At 39.6% G+C, this 21879-nt stretch overlaps 1 protein-coding gene across 11 annotated transcripts in view; it reads left to right on the forward strand.

The window, feature by feature from the left end:
• The window catches only part of gpat2 (glycerol-3-phosphate acyltransferase 2, mitochondrial), a 176625-nt gene that overhangs the window by 9801 nt on the left and 144945 nt on the right, over positions 1–21879 (forward strand). The window contains exon 1 of one of the 11 annotated variants that reach the window (XM_086314883.1): positions 1941–2145. The exons of the other annotated variants lie outside the window; for them this stretch is intronic. The gene's annotated coding sequence lies outside the window, so the exon portion shown is untranslated. Of the gene's footprint in view, positions 1–1940; positions 2146–21879 lie in introns of those variants that run through there. 11 annotated transcript variants of the gene reach the window in all.

The following is a 21879-nucleotide window of genomic DNA, read 5'->3' on the forward strand; positions in this document are numbered from 1 at the left end:
TTGTCAGAGCATTACGGCTGCCATAGTGAGGAGCTTCGCAGAGTAATCTGGGTCCAAAACTCCATCCACTTCAGGTCCCAAAGTCAAATGAACACCGAGAGTTAAAAACGGTCTAAATTCTTCCATCTTTAATAAAATCATCAGCGTTGCTGCTTTACCAGGTGTAACAATTTAACATCCAGGCATCCATGAAAACAGAATTTATTAAATTTAACGGAGTTAGAAGTTAACAGGAAGTTAGCTCGCTAGTTTCCACCTAAACATTTCATACCATGTTCTGACAGAGATTTTTGAAACTAATTAAAACGTACAGCTTGCTATTATTATGAAAATAAGAACCAAGGTTCAAACGTACCAAAACTAAACTGAGACAAGCAAACCAGCTCTGGGGATTATATTGGAAGAGCAGTGTTTCATCTTAGCTTACATCTGTATGTTTGCACAAGGGTAAGCCTGACTTCCTTACACATATCAGAGCAGGATTTTCATAGTTACTAAAATTGAAGTTATATCAGATTTTTGGTTACTAAAGTAAAAAGTAAACTATATTATGTCTTTGTAAAACTAAAAAGAGAGACATACTTAAGAGATGTCTTTAGTTTCGGTCTTTTGTCAATTTGGTCAACACAATAAGTATTGTGTACAAGTATTGATACTTTTACACTGAATACTAATCAAACTACTGAAATTAAACAGATTAAAAACAATATTTAAAAACTGAAAATGCAAACTAACAAAATAAAACAAAACAAAGCTTTTATAAAACAAGTTTTAACAAATCAGTCAGTACAAACAGTGCTACTCCTTGACAGCTTCCCCTATGTAGCACAGACTGTTACACAGTGCTACTACGTTTTAGACATCACAGACATCACGTTGTCACAGAAAAGCCAGTTGATGTTTTAGACCACATAGCTGAATTCTTATATACTTTGGAAATGTTAATATCAGTCTCATTCTTCTAATAATATTTGTGTTTGAGGAAAGAAACAATAATGAGAGGATAAAGTTATGCACAAGTTTGTTAAATGGAAAATTAAATTAACAATTATTATTTTGTAAACATATTTCTTATTTTTACATTTTCATATTTTAAAGTATGTCATTAGTAGTAGTCATATCTACAGCAGACAAATAATTATTGGAAATTAATAACAGCCCTCGAAGTACTACTCATGTCTCAATTTTTTTTTTCTTAAAATTGTTATTAAATCTCAAGTCCCTGGCTCTTCAGTCTCTAACACTTCTAAATATTCTTACGGAGCTTATTGTACTTCTGTCCATTTTTGTCTCCAGTCAACTGACAAACTAACCTCATACCGTCTCTTATTTCTCCTGAGATGTCACTGACTTCTGAGCCACAGGAATAGGCTTGAGGGAGGCTTTTAATACTGTTGATCTCTTTTTACTTTTGTCCGTGTTTTGTGCTCTCCTGAAGCATATGCTCTCACACAAAGCCGGTATTCTCTCCCTTAACTGCGCATCGTGTCACACTTTTTCTTGCCAGGAGACAGAGGGTGGGCATCTACAGCCTTGTGGGTGTAAATGTATCTATAAGTATCTTTTTATCTTAACACCCAAACCACCACTTCCACCACGTGCGATCAGCCATCCCTCGTTCTGGCCAAACTTGTAAACAACTTTTCATCTGAACTCATGCTGGTGGTATAAAGGGCTCTTTTAAATTTAAAAAAAAAAAAAAAAAAAAAGAACAAAACTTTTGCTTCAGTTTCTTACTTTACTAGGTCATGTGTGGGGATTAGGATGGAGGGGGGAAAAACCCAAATTACAAAAACAGTTACTGAGAGTGTTCTAGATTGATCATATTATTCAAAAGGAAAAAAATGCATCGGTAAGTCTTGATGGTAATAAATAATATGTAATTCTGTCACACACACAAATATCCTAAATATCTTTTGCTGTTCGGTCATAGGCAGGGACCAGACTCTCATTAGCAGTGATGGTACTTGAGAGAGCCTCTTCCTAGTTGGACATAACGAGAAACATTTCACCACCGAGGAGTAGCAGCTTTACTTCACCCTATCTCTAAGACTGAGAACAGACGCAGTTCAGAGAAAGTCCATTACTGCTGTTTGTATCCTGAATCGAATTCTTTGGATCACTACCCACAGCTCCGGGCCATAGGTGAGTTTAACCTTGGGACTTCTCCTTTTCTGGCTTAAAGCCACACTTTAAGACCCAGAGAGGGTAATTCTGATACTAGCAGCTCCGCACTCTGCTTAATCAATAGAGTCACATCATCTGCAAAAAGAAGTATTGAGACTTCTGAACTTTGCTGCCTCTCAAGTTCCACAAACTAAGCAAGTTCAATAGGACTTAATGGCTATCTACATCTCTGGTGTCCACAATTTGGTTCAGGAGTTGCTACAGTGATGGACATCAAGCTTAAATCCATAACTCTGTATAGCCACTTCAGCAGTGCGCTGGAAGTTGATTATCTCCTAGACCAGGGATGTCAAACTCCAGGACTCGACGGCCGGTGTCCTGCAGGTTTTAGATGACTCCCTGGAAATAACACACTTGAATCAAATGATTAGTTCATTACCAGGCTTCTGGAGAACTTCAAGACACGTTGAGGAGGTCATTTAGCCAGTTAAATCAGCTGTGTTGGATCAAGGACATGTCTAAAACCTGCAGGACACTGGTCCTCAAGGCCTGGAGTTCGACACCTGTGTCCTAGACTGAGCTGCTGCCAGATGCTCCCAATACACCCGCACAGTGCATGTAGTCCAGCCAGGCCTTTCCAGCAACTTCCCCTGATGCCTTTTCTAGCTCACCCAAAGGTAGTGATCTACAGATCAGATGATCATAATTACAGGGTCAACGATGAACCCGAGGCTTGAGGTCTTCAGGTGCCAAGTGAACTTGCAACGTTATGTTTGAAAGTATTATCAGATATGAGCAATTTATGATAATCACAGAAGCCACCACCTGGTTTCAGCTCAGCTCAGCTGTTTCTCCAGTCATGCCCCTTCGGGTTTCACGAGCTTTGAGAGTCCCCAGATGGCTCAAATAAAGTTGGGTACCTTGAGTGCTGAATGTTTGGTGCATAAGTGCAAATGACAGTCAGGGCCTGATCCTCAGGAAAATTGCAATGTATAAGCACTAAACCAGGGGGGAGATAGCAGTTCATTTATATCCATATCCATTTTTTTGTGTGTGTTTATTTCACTTATTATATTATTAAAGCCAGTAAAGGTTCTAGGTAAACTAGAACACATTTTGATTGTTCTGCCAGTGCCTTGAACTGTATTGCAATTTGTTGGAGCCTATAAATAATGTAGTTAGCACTGTGAGGTTTACTGATTCATAAAAAGTATGTAGAGAGGAAAAAAAACACAGAAAAGATCAAAGGGAAACCACCGGCACATAGCAACGTCAGTTTTGCAGCATGAGGCTAAACAACTGATTTAAAAAGGTCACTGTTCCAGCAGGATGCAGGGTGCCGCCGGTGCATCGAGCCACCTGGGGGGCTCTTCAACTGGTGGGGGAGATTGTCACATCTTGCAGGAGCTTTCCTCTCCTCAGGAGCTCCCTCTGCAGGAGGGGGAGATACAGGAGAGGTGGAGGAAGATCTCAGCCTGGGTGTTTATTGTCTTATGTAGTCTGGAAGATGAGTGGATGGTGGGGTGGGTGCAGTTTTCTCTGTGGTGGGGTTGGGTGGACTGTCCCGGGCTCTGTGGGGCCGGGCGGCGCTGCTGCACTAGGCCCCGGTCTGGATGGGCCTGGGCCCCCTTTCCCTGGCGGGTCGCGGAGTGTGGGGGTGCCTACTGGGGTCAGCGGGGGAGCTGGCCCCAGGGAGGGGTCACTTGCCCCTCCCTTCCTTCCCTCCCCATCTCCAGCTGCCTCCCTCTTCCCGCTCCACCACAACCACCCACACATGCAGGACCTTGGAGTAGGGGTATGTCACCAGGGTGCAGAGGATCTCCTCCACACCTGCTTCATGCCCTGGAGGACGGGGCTGTGGCCCCCCCCACACCCTCTAGCAGATTATTACATGAAGGAACCTTTTAAAAAACAAAAAACAAGCGCGTCCATGCTCACAGGTGTACACACGGGTGATCACACCCACAAACTACACCCTCTTTGGCTTCTACCTCAAAGCACACTGTGTTCTGTTGATCTTATGTGCTGCACAATAATGTTTAACATTTAGTATTTACTGTCATATTCCCATATATCATTGTGATGTTGTTTATTCTATTACTCTTGTTCTCTTCTGCTTGCTTTCTTTTTTCTTTCTCAGCAGGTGACCCAGGTGATTGATATATGCATTTTTTTTCTCTGCCCGTTCTGTTGGTTTTTGTCTTTTGCCCTTCTCCCCCGTCCCTCTTCTCAGCTGTTTCTCTTTCCCTCTTTCTTTCTCCCCTTCTTTCCCCCAGTCAAGTCTGTCCCGTATTCAGTAAGTGAAAATAAAATAAACAATAAAAGGTGAATCAAATGGACCATTACGGCAAGGCTGGGATGGTCAGTTTGGTAAAGTAAATCCGTTGGGCATCTTTCTTTGCCTTTAGACAACAATTCTGATGGCAAAAGAGCCAAACAGGACAGGCAAAAAAAAAAAAAAAGGTCACTGTTACAGCATGTATAAAATAAAATAAATACAATTTGCTGTATAAAGAACTGCAAGACAATGTTTCAGTAGATTTAGCAAGGACATTGTAATTATTTTTTTTTTATTTTCTCCATGACTCCTGCCTTGCTTGCAGTGGACTTTGATGGACATAAGTTGAATGCTTTCTACAGTCACATTAAATTTTTCTGCAACATGGTAATGTAACTGTACTAAATTCAGTAATCACATTACAGTTGTGTTACTTCAGTTTAATACGTTTATTCAGTTATCTGTCTGACGGGCAAGTAGAAATGAAAAATGTCCCTTTTGTTCTTGCTACACACAGCTAGCATGAAGTTAGAGTAATGTCAAGCTGAATACATGCTAACCAGCTGGGCAGTCAGAGCCTGATCTTTGGTAGTAACAAAAGCAGTGATGAGCAGATACCGTCTCGTAGCATCATAGAATTCATTTCTACCCAAACATGGTTCCCCAGTAGAATAACCAGTATTCACAGTGAAGATCTTTTTGAGCTGGTTTCAACTTTGTTGTTGGCTTGGTTGCTATACTTGGACATTGAAAGATTCAATGTGTGCCCTTGTTAGGATAGGAATTCGTACCAGTGTGTGGGACTGTAGCCTAAGTTTAATATTGTTAAGTGGTAATTACGTGACAGTGCATTTCAGGGCATGTTATTGAGTAATGTGAAAGTAATTCAAAAACAAGTACAGCAAATTACTTTTCCCTGGGAGTAATTAAGGTAATGCTTTACTTTTACAAAAGTATCAAGTAATATGTAACACATTACTTTTTATGTGGAGTGGAGTTGCTTACATTTGAAGTACATTTGTTTTTAGACTCTTAGCTGGCTCTCAGAAGCTGTCTCAGAGTGCATTTGATACGAGCACAATCAGTTGTGCATCAAGGACTTGCTGACGTAAATTCATTTCCATACCGTTGGCCTCTGTGTACCAAAGTCCTTTGTGGAGCTTTGTTTGTGCATTGTTTATGCCACTTCACATTGTAGTGCCTGCAGGACCATCACATCTGCATGATGTGGAGAGGCTTGTGGAGTGTTTATTTGTTTCAATATCCCTGCAGGAGTCTGCTTTTTAATAGTGCATGAGCAGCTTCATACCTCTACCAAATTAACACTCTTGTGATGTTTTTGTAATGTCTCATTCCTGTTTGTATTTCAATTTCACTGTCCTCCTCTAACACCACTTTTTTTCCCCCATTTATCAATTTGTTGATTTTCTTCTCTCTCACTCCCCATTTCTGTGAAACTCTTCTCAACCTCTCCCCCTTCTGTCACTATGCCAGTCACCTGGGAGTTGGGGTGCATTTGCTTGGATGTTTACCTTTATCAGTGATAAACTGTTTGGCTTGATCTGAGAGAACAGGCCTGTCATTAAGAACGGTTTATCGGATTTGGTGTTTGGGGAAGCAAATTTGTTATTATTTTTATGTAATTAAGATTCCTGTGGGTTGGCTTTTCATTCAGTGTTCTCGAAAGTATTTGTGTTGTAGTTTCTATACTCTTTCTCATAACTGTCTTCATTCTGCCTCATTAGGGTTCCCTGACTAATTGAGATTATTCTTTAAGGCTGTATATTAGAGTGAATTTGCACTGATATGCCTATCCATTTTATACTTCAGGGGGCGATCGTGGCTCAAGAGTTGGGAGGTCGCCTTGTAATCGGAAGGTTGCCGGTTCGAGCCCCGGCTTGGACAGTCTCGGTCGTTGTGTCCTTGGGCAAGACACTTCACCCGTTGCCTACTGGTGGTGGTCAGAGGGCCCGGTGGCGCCAGTGTCAGGCAGCCTCGCCTCTGTCAGTGCGCCCCAGGGTGGCTGTGGCTACAATGTAGCTTGCCATCACCAGTGTGTGAATGTGTGTGTGAATGGGTGGATGACTGGATATGTAAAGCGCTTTGGGGTCCTTAGGGACTAGTAAAGCGCTATATAAATACAGGCCATTTACCATTATTTACCATTCATTTATACTGGTTAACTGCATCTGGATTGTGGGTATAGCGCTGCCCAGATCTTACTTTTTCCTCATCATTGCCTCCAGCTCTTCTGGGGGGGATACTGAAGCATTTCCAAGAGCTGTGATCTCCTCAGATCATGGCTAAGCTCCCGTTGCCTCCATCCCTTAAACACCTAAACACCTTACCTGTCGAAGAGGCAGAAAAGAGCAGTGCAGAAGACAACACACTGAACTTGCCGTCTATTGATGTGGCAGGGTAGCAATATGGAAAAACTGTAATTAGCATAGAGGTTCAATAACTGACAATCTCTCAGATCAGCCAGGCAATTATTCGTAATCACATCCTCAAGTCCCCCAGTGGAACAATATAGTCCACAGAAGATGATGGTCTCTGTAGATGGTGGACCCACACAAAGATGGCTCCACATAGTTTTTCCTGTTCACCGGGTGATACTTCCATCCTTGGTGAGGTAACTGGAGTTTGTGATGCTATAAAAGTTGTCTTTGGAGTCACACCCGTACTCGAACTAGACGCTTTTCTGTGTATCGCACCAGAAAACATTTGTCCTTCCTCCCCAAGAGTCCATTGGTCTGGACTGACATAATGATTAGCACACTAGGCTTCAGTTTGTCTTTTTTGCTTTCCCTGTTTTATTCCACAGAAAGGGGCTTTCTAAGTCTCTCTCTCCCTGGCCCACTTCCAGTCCAGCCCCTGCACACTGTAACTCTGTTTTTGTGCTCCCATGGAGTTGCCTCCAAATTAAGTTCTGTTCCAAACAAACTAGCCATAAGCAGAAGTGGCCCTCCAACACAAAGTCTGCATCAGCCAGGTTTACAAAACACACACACACACACACACACACACACACACACACACACACACACACACACAGTGAAGGTGCAACGCCTGTTTTTGTTCGAGTCAGCTCCACACACGTGCAGATATTAGTGTGTTAAAACTGATTATCCTTTCAGAAGAACACACAGAATTGAACCGTGCCAGTGTTCAATGTTCAATTACAATGCCTCCCTAAATCCTAAATAGGGCCTAATCATTGCAGAGTGTTTTTAGTCTTAAGGATTTTTTGAATGACGACAGATAGTAGGATTTTGTAAACAACAATAAAATTAAAACAGACCAGGCACATTTTGAACACTTAACAGGCATCTTAATTGTTCTATTTTATAGTATTGTGCATCCCTTTAGATACCAAAGTTTCTGTTGTTCTTCAGAGAAAGGTGAAAGTGTCCAAAAGGTCATACAAGTAAATTCCCTCTTATTGTGAATTCAATTAGCAGCTACAGTAAGACTCCACATGCAATTACACTTGTCATGGTGGGTGTATAGGCTGGATTGGACACACACGCACACACGCACGCACGCACACACACACACACACACACACACACACACAGAGCCACTCTTCATCACAAAGTGACTGTTTGTGTTTTGACTGGCCACCATCCTGCATCGCACAAACATGGTCATGATTTCTCTCAGTTTTCAGTGGGCTGCATGGAGGCAGCTGACACAGTCCAGCTGAATTCTGCCTGAGCCCGACCCTTAAAGCGGGCCAGGGTATAAAAATCAAACACACTGGACTTAAGGGATCAGATATACTTTGGCACATCACAGATGTGTGTCAAGCCCCTCATTTAGGCTCAAGTTACCTTGGAAAGTCCTAGCAGGGGAATCTTGCCCCTGATATTCTAGGTGTCTGAGCCCATCCAACGTGGTAAGGGACACGGATGTATTTTTCACAGATGAATACCCAGAATTGCTGAAACTAGCATTGACTTGAATATCTTATAATCTTAGTCGCCACATGTCCTTACAGGCTAGTTCAATGTAAAGATGTGTTTCTCTAACAGTTTTTAACCTTAATTGTACCTAAGATGAAACATACTCTAACATACACTGGTCCTCATTTGTAGCTGGATAAAAGAGCAGCACTCCACTAGCCCGCAGAAGCTGGATTATTACAAAACCACCTAATTTTTCATTCTGCATGTAATGTGGCCCAGTTACTGTTGTTTACATTCTTTCACTGACAATTAGCATTATTTGCTGCCCTCACGTTGACATGTTATCCTTTTGTGGACATTTTTGCTGCATTCCCATGACATTAATCAGCTGCTCTACAGGGCTCTCAACTTTTTGTTAGCATGTGTGCATGCTTTAGTGGATACTTGTTTAAGTGCGCTAATGACATATTGCTGTGTGTCATGTCCAACCCCAGTGGCTGTTTTTCGTCTTTTTTTATGCGTTTTTTCCAGCGTAGGGCTTTCTTTCCTCTAATCAAGCTACAGTAAAGTGAAAGGCTAGTTTTCCTTAGACTTTATTCAAATCACTGTCGGTGATATGAAATGTAGCTTTCCATGTATAAATTGTTACTCTAAATACATTTTGCCATTTGTCTTTTATTTTATGACTTTTACCTTTTTTTAATGGATTGGTGACTGTGTACTTTGATTTTTAAACATTGTCTATGTTATTTTAACTCTTTTTAATTAACATGTAAAACATTGTTCACATTTGACATCAGTTATGACTATTTGTATATGGAATGCAGGAGTAGATTATCCCTATGCTTTTGGGTATAAGCAGTCAAACTACTTCTTCTGCAGGATACCACTGCTCACCTTTATGGATCGGGTGAGTAGTGTATAGGAATTTCTTTTACTTATGTATTGATCACATTATTTTATTGTTTAATGCCTTGGTGCCACTGGATTTTAACAAGTCTCACACTCATACATTAAGACAAATGGTGGGGGTGTAGTAAGGAAGTTGGGGGAAGCAGACAACTCCACAGGAAGAGTCTTTTGTCTCTTTGAGGACTCTGGTAGGTAGCAAGGGAGTGTGAACCTTAAGGTGTGAAACAGCTGTGTACTGCTTTTTGTTCCTGAAGAAGGTATTTAACTGAGAGCCATGCTAGGCTCAGGAAGACTCTGCTGACCGTCTGCCCCGCGGTCATGTAGGCTCTCCACAAGCTTGGTTGCCTGTTCTTCGTGTGTTTTAATTAAAGGATGTTAGCTACCCCTCACCGCTCGTCTGCAGGCTTTATTTAATGGAAAACTTCCACAACAGTAGTAAACATTTAAAGCAGCCACAGTTGTGGTACTGAATCAACTTGCTTCTTGGATGCCCCACTGTGGGATTATGCTGGAGAGATTGCGTATCATTTCTGCCCTGAGCTCAAAACAAAAGCTGCAGGTAGAGGCTGGGCAGAAGGACCTGCCGCTCCCATGGCCTGGACCTGGATAAGCAGGAGAAAATGAATAGTTGGGTGGACTGATAGATGGATAGCACAGTTATTTTGTTCCAAAGCCTGTGCTGGCAGGTTAAGAATGCTTATCATTGCCTTTTTTAGATGAGGAAGCACAACCGAAAGAAAAAAAGAACAAACAAAGCCAGTAAATGGTTTGCTTATCTTTGTGCTTTTGTGCACCATAATTACATTTTGTAGCAGTTCTTTGGAGTGACTTTTCCTGCTGTTTACATCAAAATATAGGCAAAGTCTTGGAGTGAATTCAGAAACAGGCAGGAGATAAACATCTTAATGAGAGGACAGACACAACAAATGCAGTTGGTTCTGTGGGCATGAGCACACTAAGTAATTTGGTGATTGTGAAAATGACGTTAATTGTATGCTGTGGTCTTCTCAGTGTCACGCAGAAGAGTAATTTGAATGGGATAAGTCATAAAAGACAAGAAAGCACGAATAAAGCCATGGGACCCTTAAAAGGAATAAAGGCAGATATTAAAACTGTAGGTGCGGTAATATTTCTGTATTGCATTATATTTTAAGATGTTCCACGTAGGATTGTCCACCCCCATGCAGATATGACATTGAGAATTATTCCTTCCAGTCTAATTCTTAGAGTCCTTACAGTCTAAGGAGCACAGGAATCAGTCACAAAATGACTCTCTTGTCACACATTTTGTAGCAACTACAATATCACTTTTATAACCAACACAAGGTTGTGTTGATTAATGTGGTACTAAAGCATCCGAATTAAATAAAGCCACTGACGTAGTTCTGAATTGCAAAGCATTATTGGAATCAAAGTAAATTAAAGTGATTTTTATTGTATTAACACCGATGTTCATAACCGATTCAATCACTAGCTATGCGTCATTTTACGTCATTACTTGCCTGGAAGCTTGGAAGGCAGAAATCTAGCTCTCATTAAGCTTGTCATTATCTGATGTTCTATAAATTTTAAATGAGCTTTTTCAGCATGTTAGTTAAAAAAAATATTACTAGTCCAAATAAATGAGAAGTAAAATTAAAGTCTTTAATGCAGCAAGGTTATTTAACAAGCTTACATTGGCTTTTGCAAGCCAGGATGTTAGTGTGCTTGAAAAAAGACCCAAAAACACAATTTAGATGTACTTTTACCTTCCTGCTATGCATGGCATTGTTGAATTGAACACAGATTTTTACAGAAATTGGGCTGTTGTTAAACTTAATTGGTTCTCTTTCTACAACCCCTGGAAATAAACTTGAGCAGTAGCCTCAGTGAGGGTGATAAACAGAGCAAGGTTTTAGACAGGATTGTTGTGTTGTCCTACAAAGAGATTGTTGAAGAGGCAGAAAAGCTGTGCTTGCTGTAGAAAATCCTCCAGAAAGATATAGGTTTTTCCAATTACTTGCTTTTGTCTTTCCTTTCTCGCTCTCTCTTCCCCTTGTACAGCAGTGATTAAATTGGCTCAGAAATGTAATATCAGAAGTTTTAGTTAATTCAATTCTTTTGAAACAGAGGCTGTAGGCTAAATCCACTTTCTTTCAAATAGTAAATTGATGATTGTTTTTGGCATTTTTCATCCCAATGATTTTTTAAAAACGTATAATGGAGGAGACATGGTGCAGTATGAACAGCGCAAGGTAGCAGATTGGACTGTAATGGCATTGTTTATGCTACGTTGTTGTTGTTAAACTATTTTTGTTTTTGCATGTAGTAGTTATGCAGCCTTTTGAGGGGAAATGTTTATTCATAATATGCACAGGGTTTTATTTGTTGCTTAATTTCCCTCTTTATTGGATTTCCATTGTATTGATAGTTAAGGTGGTATTTAATATGCATGAACAATTCTCAGTTGGAAGACTAGTTTATTGAAATTTTAGTTAAATTAGAGTTGCTTTTTCTCCTGCAGAGAAACGGGTGCAAAAGAGGGTTATTTATGTGGGATGGTGGCTGAAGAGCTAAAACGGAAGTGTTTTTCAGATTAAGGGAAAGAGAAGCTGACACAGCACAGACTTAGTGAGGGGAGAAAGCTGTGAGGACAGAATAAGCCAGCGCAGACAGTGAGGAAGGGAGTAAATCTGACCTCAAAAGGACTGAGAAATTGCAAAGCCTCTGAGGCTCAGAGTAGGGATGGAGGGATGTTGATTGATGGGGGAATGGCTAGTCTGTTGTTTATCACTGGAGTTAAGATCCTGTTAAGTAGCCATATGCTGTGATGCGGGAGAAGAAAGAAGCAGGCAGAAGAGGGATGGGGAGGGTGTATGAGAGGAAAAATAATAGTAAGGTGGAGATTTAGAAGCTTACAGGCACATGATATTAAGAATATTGACAATATAAGGTCATATGGCAGAAATAAAGTTGATGTGAGACTTGGCACAAAGATTTTGTGGCTTTGTGTTTTTTTTATATGATATAATTTCACTTCTAGAAATTGTATTAAGCAGCCAAAAGTTTGGCCAGTTGCTTCTATTATATTCATTCAGACACAGTGGGCATATTTCATTTTCACTGCCATGCCAATCCTTTTTCAGGATCTACATAGTTATTTATTTTTTCTTTCTTTCTTTCGTTTTTTTTTTTTTTTTTTTTTTTTTTGCCAGCAAGATTTTTTTTTTTACTTTGTTGCAACCAATACCATATTTAAGGGGCTGCTGAAAAAGGGTTTTATTTTTCCTGCATGGGCACCACTGATGGGATTTATTACATAATTTACCTGATTTAAAATACAGAAGATTTGATAAATGGCTTTATATTTTTGAAAATATTGCTTCGAGGAGGCATGTTTGTTAAGCTATACAGCCAGCAAAGCACAGCATGGTTATAAAGTAGTGCAATTTAAAAAAAAAACAAACAAAAAAAACACAACTGAATTTCTCTTACATATTGCTTCCTTGGCTGTCTTATGGGGCACATAATAGTTTTCATAACTGAAGCCATGGTAATATATTTTTGTGCTTTTTTTTTTCATAAGTCCAGACACACATGAATGCCATATAGGAAGAGGCCACATTTTTTGGTACACCTGTTCAGCTGCTACAGATCGAAGCAACTCATTGATTTAGTCATGTAGATGTGGTCAACAGGACCTGCTGAAGTTTAAAATGAGGGTCAGAATGGTAAAGAAATTTGAAGGTGTGGTTGTTGATCACACACATTTTTTTGTTTTGTTTTTTCCCCCCAGAAACTGCTGATCTACTGGGATTTTCCTGCACAACAATTTGTAGGTTTGATTTCTGTAGATTCTCAGTCCGCCCAGAAAAGGTAGCCTAAAAAGCTTAAAAACAAAAGCAGCTGGTCTTCAGCAAACTTGTCTCAGGTGACCTCAATAGGTCGTGTGATAGGTTGTCTGAGGGGTTTCACCATTAACTTGGGTTATGATAATGTCCCATGCCTTATGTTTTTTCATACTTTGGCTCATGTGGTGACTCACATGATCGGCACCATGAGGAAATCTCTAAAAAAAAAAAAAAAAAAAAAAAATTTGAAAATTTGTTTTTAGAACTGAAGAAGTCTCTTGGATAATAGAAGTCCAGTTGCCTCTTCTTTAAGCCCTTAAGACATGTCTAGGTTTTACAGAGAAAATATAGAGTGGCAGTTCATTGGGCATGTTTTTGGTGCCAAAGGTCAGGTCAGAGGCGAATGGCCAGACTGCTTTTGAGCTGACAGAAAGGCAACAGTAACATAAAATAACCACTTATTACAAATAAATTATCCAGATGAGCATCTCTGTATGCAGATTTGTTAAAGCAGATTGGCTACAGCAGCAAAAGACTACACCAGGTTAGGGCTGGGCCATATCATACCGTTCACGGTAATACCGGTATATGTTGGGCAATGATAAGAAAATGAAATATAGCTATAGAATATGGGTAAAACGTGCATGTGCAGTGCCTTTGTTTTCATAAGCACATGGCGGAAAAAGCATGGCGGCAACAGAGAATGAGAATGGCGAAAGTGGATCGTTGAATGAAACGGATGAACCAGAATTGGTTTGTAAAAATGCTGCAACTTCAGTGGTGTGGAACTGGTTTAGCTTTCATCCGTCAGATACACAACAAGGCACTATTTTTGGTAGAGCATGCTAGCGGGCCGTCGTTATTACGTGTTGTTTGGAAAATACGGCACACTTAAAATCAATCCTTTGATTTTTTTTTTCTGAAAATCGACAGTGCCCCTTATGATCCTGTGTGCCTTATGTATGAATTCTGGTTGTTTACTGACCTCAAAACGATTTTATGTCGTACACGGCGCTCGAAAATCTGTCAAATGTTTTAGTACGACTTTGCTAAGCTACGAAGCACCGCTTGATGGATTGTTGGAGCATTACGGCTATCATAGGCAGGAGCCTCGCGGAGTGATACGTACTGTGCTTCAACATAGTATTACTGTATTGTGTGTGTATAACCTCTTTTTAAGTTTTGTGGATATTATACATGGTTATGCTGAGGATCTGTCGGCCAGTTTCCACTGGAAATGCCTTTTGGTTAGACTGTCAGCAAGGAATTTGCATTTGCACTGTTACATTTTTATATAACTTTAATGCACATAAAAAACAGCTGCTTGTTTAAGTGAAAATACATTGATGTTTTTTTGGGGTTTTTGCACTAATAAAGTTGTGGAGTTGTAAAGTATTTTGTCTAGTGTCAATTATATCATCAGTTAATTTGTTATCGCAAATTTTCAAATGTATATCGTGATAAATATTTTTGGTCATATCGCCCTGCTCTACACCAGGTGCCACCCTTGTTAGCTGAGAACAGGAAACCTGGCCTTGAGTCCAGCATCTTTTCCAACATAGGATTATATTATGTCTCGATTTAAAATTAAACCAGCAGGCAGAATGAAGATGTTTGTTTTCTGTTTTCTTTTTTGTTTTTTTGACCAATCTCTCCAGCTTCTTTCAACGCAGACATTCATTTCAAAGTTTGCAGTGGGGCAAGCGTGGCCCAAAAGCATCATGAAGGGATACTTAATTAGGGGTATGAATGGATATTAGGTTGATCAATTTCCTGTGTTCAGCAGACCTACGTTGAGAGTTAATGATTGCTCATTAAATGTGGCTCTTTTCTCAGTGTTTTCATTTTAGTAGATGCAAATCTGATGCTGTTTATCTCCATGAATTTTATCGCTTATAACTTAGTTTCCAAAGTCAATAAAAGTGACAGAGTGTGTGGGAGGTTTCATTCCTTTGAGTTCATGACTAAACAAACATTCTCAGCAGTTATTTTCTTAGTTATGACCTCTGTGGTCTCAACAAATTTTGTATAAAGTGCCATAAAATATTCTGACACAACTAAAATTCCAACAAAACCAATCAACTGTAAAAATTTTCATCGCATGTTTCCCCATAGCACCAAGATGAAGTTTGTCTTCTGTGACATTTTGACAGCTACTTGATAGCCATGGAGTTTAGTATGGATATTCTTTGCGTTAAGCAATCTCCAAACAGTACTGTGGGCTCCCCAAGGGGAACTAACCACTGGGGAGCTCCTTCAAAAACAAACTACCTTCTTTTTCTGTGTTTGCAGTCACACTATGCAATAACAAGTAAAGTGAAGTTTAATGATGGATCGCAGGATGTGAATTACAAGTAACCATACTACTTGATATTCTTAGTTTCTGGGTACTATTCAGCTATCCTTCAAGGAGCTCACCCCACTTAACAACTCTGAAATGACTTCACCTACAGTACCTGAAACAGAATTGTGACCCTGCAGACCCTGTTTTTGTTAGGTTGAGCATGTATCATACAGAATTGCAGTCGTTTGATGTGTTTGCAAGTTTCTCCTGTTTGTGGAGTACTATGTTTTCTCACAGCGCCACACATCTTTTACACAATGCCTTTTACTTAGCATGTTTTCTAAGTTTGTTGTTTTTAACAGTAGTTGTTGCACATCATGTTCTTGTAGATGCTGGTAAAAACAAGTGAAAATATATACTTTAAGAAAAAGCTGCATACATTTTTAAGCATCCTTGAAGAAAATCAGAGGTTGGCATAAATAGTCATGTTATAATTTCCTTAGTCTAATTAAACTGAGTTCTCCATCAGTCCAGTGGTCTTTGTTTTGTTCTGTATCTGTATTAGTGCTTTGACATATTGGCTTATTTTTCTCAATCAAGTAATGAGAATGACTGATATCATTCTGTTTGTTTAATTGGGTTCTTTTTATCTAATTTTCCGACATGCTAAAATTGTCTTTTTATAGAAATACAGAAATCTCAGTCACAAACTTTTATGTATATTCTTAGTGTTGCACTCAGTGTGACCCATTGCCTGATCTTTTCTAGTTCTCTTAAACTGATGAGGTAATCTTGCTTTTACTGGACTCTTTATTTACCTTTTTGTTTTCCAGTAGGGCTGCCACAAACGATTATTTTGATGGTCGACTAGTCACCGATTATTTTTGCGATTAGTCGACTAATCAGATCGTGCATCCAATGGACGTAAAACGTACAGCTTATTGCATCTGCTCTTATATAACTATCATTAGCTTACAGCTTTAAGTGTTTAAGGTATGTGCTAACTAAAAATGAAGACAAGATGATAGTTTATTAAATTTTAATGACATTTGCAGATTGTTTCGGTGGAGTTTAATAAACTCAGCCTTCTGCTCCTTGCTAAAATATAACAGGACACCGGAGTATATTCTCGAGCATCTCACACTTCTGATAATCAGTTGTCTGCTTGACGTTTACTCAGCTGTGTAAAAACTATAACTTTAATCTCAGCCAAACCGATTTACTCAGGAACAAATAAAATACTGAAAAAAGCCAAACAATAAAATTTTTAGGTTGTCTAAGTTACTTATATATCATGTTTAACCTGAGTAGCGAAAGACGGCGTTGGGTTTGAAAACGATTTGCCGGGAGTCCGGTGTTCTCACGGGCTCTAGTAAGCCTTGAACCCCAGCTAGCTATCGAGCTAGTGGGTAACAGACGTCGGAGTGCTTTTGAAAATATGTGGTGTCTTAATAAACCAAGCAGATATTTGAAGTTTACACAGCTACATTCTCGCCTGAAAATATGTTAAATGTTTATTTTGTGACCCAGAAAGAATAATAAGAGTAATATTTAAACTAGCTGCCGCCATTGTTGGAAACTGAGCAGGGCCGCGCTATGAATTCTGGGAAACAGCTTCTTCTTCTTCTTCTTCAATTAGTCATCGACGTAACCGTGACTAGTCGACTAATTGTGACAGCCCTATTTTCCAGTCATCGTTATCTTCCAGTAATTGAGATCAGTTAGGGCTTCACAATGGATTCCACAGGGCGTGTTTATTCCCTGAACATCGTACTGCTGTGCGTTACTTAAATGTTTATTCTGAACCAAACCAAATTTGGTACACACATGTAACAAGCCAAGACTGACAAATAAGTCCACGGGACCCAATGACGCAAATCCAAGACGTAGTCTGCCATTTTAAGTTAAAAATGTCATGTTTTACACTGGTACAGCTTCAAGGTGGTTGACCCCAGCAAGCTCAAATTGGTCAAGGAAAGCCTCAAGAAGTTGGTCTTACATTACACTGAAAAACTGGGTACTGCTCCTCCCAGGTTGACGCCATCCACCTCGAAAATGTTGAGAATATACATCAGACCCTGATGATTCTTCAGCACTTTTTGCTATTTTCAGACGTTTTTGAAGTTCAGAGTTTGTTTTTGGTTTTTATGGTGGGTTTTTGTGCTTTTGAGCGCTGCATAGTGGGAAGAAGAAATATGGAAATGCACTGTAGGTTATAATTATAATTCGATTGAGATGTGACATTTGGCCAGATGGTATTCTCCATCGCCACCTAGTGGCCATATAATGTGTTCTGCAGGGCTCAATGCGCCGGGGTGTGAGGGGCCTTTCATCACAGCTTGCAGCTTTAATTTATACACAGATGTTTCAGAGAATGCATGGTTGCATAAATTTACATATGTATATAAACTGTGATTATATCAAGATAAGGAATCTTGCTGATATTTCAAAGCATCCGTATCCAAAATGTGCTGGCCACAAACAGAACATGCCAAATGTACTCTTGTTTGCCGAAGGGCGCAAACAGAAGAATATCCCTGTAATTCTGAGACTGCTGACCCTGCATGGTCAGATGGATCAGCCAGAGTTTATGTTTAGGGACGGTCACAGATTGTAGAAACATAGTTTATTTGTGTCAAATTAAAGAGTGATTTGTTTTTCATGTCAGATTTTGTGGTTTATAGTTTTTTAGCATTACTTTAATGGTAGAAATGTGAAAAAGGAATGATTATAATACGAATAACTTAAAAGAAATGGTAATGCCATTATGCTTGCCTAAAGTGTATATACGTTATATGTATACTTTTAGAGCCTTTTTCTAAAAGTCAAAAACAGTCTATGGAATTTATCATGTTTTTAGTTGTGTTAAAAAAAAAACAAATATAGTTTTACATTGTGTCAGTCAATAACTAAAGATACATTATTTTTTCCCACAAATGCTAGAAATTCAATGGAATTGGTCCTGCGATCTATTTCCAACACTCTGAGAAGCTTTAACTTTGTGATCGTTGAGATAACGGCTCACTCTCTCTCTCTCCACAGAATACCAATGTCATACTTACTCTCGTCACTGCAGCACTTCTACACTGATTCGTTTGAGGCACAGAAGCTTTTCCTTTTTTCTTTTTCTGCTGCTTGAGAAAAAATGTGAGTTAGGCGGGCAGTGCCAGAACCTGGGAGGAAGGACAAAGTCTTCAAATGTATCTGAAAATCCCAGAGGTTTTCCCTCTTTGTGGGTTTTCTAATAAAACAGGTGTTATCCATATCCGTCTGATATGAGAGCTGGAAATTGAGATTACCATTGCTTTGTTCGATGTGAATATAAATGAGGCAGGAGTAGGGATGGGTATCGTTTAGGTTTTATCCGATACCGGTGCCAAACCGGTACTTTTGAAACTGTGCCGGTGCTTAAACGGTGCTCAAACCGGTGCTTAAAGAATGGAGAACACAAAATTGGTCCAAAAACCTCTCATGTTCAGCTGTTTTTTGTTTTTTTTGTAAAAAGATAACAATGTTAGCCTTTTCTGCAGCTATGGGGCATATATGGTATCACTCTTTGCTGGAAGCAGTGCTTAAACAATAGAAAAAAACACAAACTTTGTCCAAAAACCTTTCATGTTTAACAGTTTTCCACTTTTTCTTTGGTCATTTTAGCCTTTTTTGCCAGGGTGAAGGGAGTATCTGCCATCAAACAAGAAGACAGCCGCATGTAGCTATGATGATGTTTGCTAGTTCACCTTACATGCATTAATTTAATAACGTGGTTAGCCTACTCAACGTAAATTACACACGAACAACATGAAGCTACTCACGCAGAGAAGAACGGCTGCTGCTGCATCATCATCCGTCATCATTTCTGCTATGCGTCACCAGGTGTTTCATCGGATTTGAGGTGTTACTTCCTTTGACAGTATCACAGTATCACCTTAAAGCACTGTTGCAGGCTGCTGACTTTGCATCTTTTGCTGTGAAGTACAGCCAGACTTTGACCCCTTCGCTTGGGCATTTTTAATCTGTAGCTCTGCTCTAAAAGAACTTACGTACCTGGACCCACCTACTATCCTCGGAAACGTAAAATGATTGGCTAGAATTCAAAGTGTATGACATCTCGGGGGAAAAAAGGCACCGAAATGTGCGCTGCTTTTTGGTCTGGTTACTACCGTTTATGTCAGAACCACATACCGGTACCCATCCCTAGGCAGGAGTAAAGTAACAAGACTTTTCATCCCATCTCCTGTAATTTGACTTGGAACACTGTGGTTTCCCTGGCCATCAAGATACACATTTAATCTTCTTTGGCCTGCTGACACGGATAATTTAACAACTGAGTGAGTGTAATTAGGTGTCACACTTAAAGTTATCATGTCACTCTAAAGCATCGTGTTAACTGACATTAAAAGATCAGGCAAGAAGCCTGTGATACTTTAGCCTGTGACACATTAATTAGAATGTAGATTGCATTCATATTAATGTCGTATCAATGTGTGTATGATATAGCGGTTAAAATCAAGATTCCTGATGAATTACAATAAAATTCTGACAAACAGTTTACCTTATAGCTAATCAATATCTGTATTATTTAACATTGGGATTGTGACAAAATATCAACAAGGCTGCATATTTTATTGGTTTACTTACCAATACACGCTTGCCAAAAACAGGTATTTTTATGTAAACGTGCAGATGTTTGAGTTTTTTTTAATTAATTATTTTTTTTATTGGTTTTGGAATTTGTAGATGTTCCCTGTGCTCATTTCTGCACATAGAGATGTTTTATTTGTTCAGCTTACAGGACATTTTGTTCTGATTAAAATTAAGTTATGGCCTGTTAAACATAAAGGTTAAAATAAACAGAATATGCAGATTCTCATAACCATTAATCAACAACCACTGATCCAAGGTCAGCACTAATGATCAAGGAACTGACCTCCCACCCCATTGTTCCCTCGGTGGTGCTAGTTTCAGTCTTTATGCAAATGTACTGTTTTTTAACATTGGGGAAACCTTCAGGTGAGACTGAAGAAGTCACTTGGGTGAGTGACGAAATGTTTTTCCCACTGAAAACGCTGAGCAGAATAAACTTTTGGGGATTTACTAGAGCATACATCAAGACGTCCTATCTGATAAGTAGGAAGAAAATGAGTTTAACACGGAACCAGATATATCTGCCAAAACCTTCAGCCTGTTATGTAGGGCTTTGTGGTCAATGGTATTGAAGGCTGCACTGAGATCAAGCAAATGATCACAGAACAATTCCCTGCATCATTATAGACCCTTAAGAGAGGGGTTTCAGTGGAGTGCTGCTTTTGAAAGCCGAACTGAAAAGGGTCAGAAATCTGTAATCTGCATAATAAAGACCTGAAAAAATTCTAGTAATTTTCTTATAAATGGCAATTTTGAAATAGGCCAATAATTACTAGTAGAGCCAGGATCTACAGGGTGGGCCATTTATATGGATACACCGTAATAAAATGGGAATGGTTGGTGATATTAAAGTCCTGTTTGTGGCACATTAGTATATGTGAGGGGGCAAACTCCTCAAGATGGGTGGTGACCATGGTGGCCATTTAGAAGTCGGCCATCTTGGATACAACTTTTGTTTTTTCAATAGGAAGAGGGCCATGTGACACATCAAACTTATTGGAAATGTCACAAGAAAAACAATGGTGTGCTTGGTTTCAATGTAACTTTATTCTTTCATGAGCATGATGACCATTTTACCTATTACTGTAATTAAGTCAATTGGAGAAAAAGAAATAAATGACCCAGGACACCAAGAGCCATCTTCATAAGAGGAGGCACTTGAGGAGATTTTGGATCTCAAGCCCATCACCTTATTTATAAAGTGATTGAGAAAAATATTACAGTCTTCATCAGAAAGCAACACAGCATTCTGAGATGGAGGAGAAACAATACTGTTGATGGTCTCAAACAGAACTCTAGGATTATTCTTATGACGATTTATAAGATTATTGAAATAAGAGGATTTAGCCTCTTTCACTGACTCATTCATTATATAGGTGAAGAAGTTCTTTGAAATCTTCACGATGGACATCAGACCAGTGGACTTCCACAGACGTTGTGCTTTTTCACAGGAATGTCAAAGACCACGAGTTTGCTTATTTAACCAGGGTGTGCGGGATCTAACAGAGAGATTCCTAGTTTTGAAAAGCACACCCTGATTGAGAATGGCAAGACAGTGTTCATTAAGAGTTGATAAGGAGCTCCGCGCACAGCAAATCAGGATTCCTGCTGCAATGAGCTGTGGCTTTCCTCGCTTTGAGATGACAGCCTAGGTAGTAAACATAAGGACTTGAGGGGATTAATCCAGCTCCCACAAGTCTCAGGCGTATCTTACCGGCAGCAGCCCAGTAATGAAGTTCAAGAAGATCCACTTCTCTCCGAAGCTGACGAAGCAGCACAAAAAAACCGACTCCCGCTTCCTCCAATGAGACCTCTGAAGCAACAACTAGCTGACTGGCAAGAATGGAGGTAAACTGGGTGCTGCGCCGTGCTCAAGTGGAAAACAACCTCGTTTCG

The sequence above is a fragment of the Aulonocara sp. 'chitande type north' Nkhata Bay genome, linkage group LG12 (genome assembly GCF_057382095.1).
Source record: "Aulonocara sp. 'chitande type north' Nkhata Bay isolate Kocher_YH1m ecotype deep benthic linkage group LG12, A_spYH_male_GT1.1, whole genome shotgun sequence".
Taxonomy (NCBI): domain Eukaryota; kingdom Metazoa; phylum Chordata; class Actinopteri; order Cichliformes; family Cichlidae; genus Aulonocara; species Aulonocara sp. 'chitande type north' Nkhata Bay.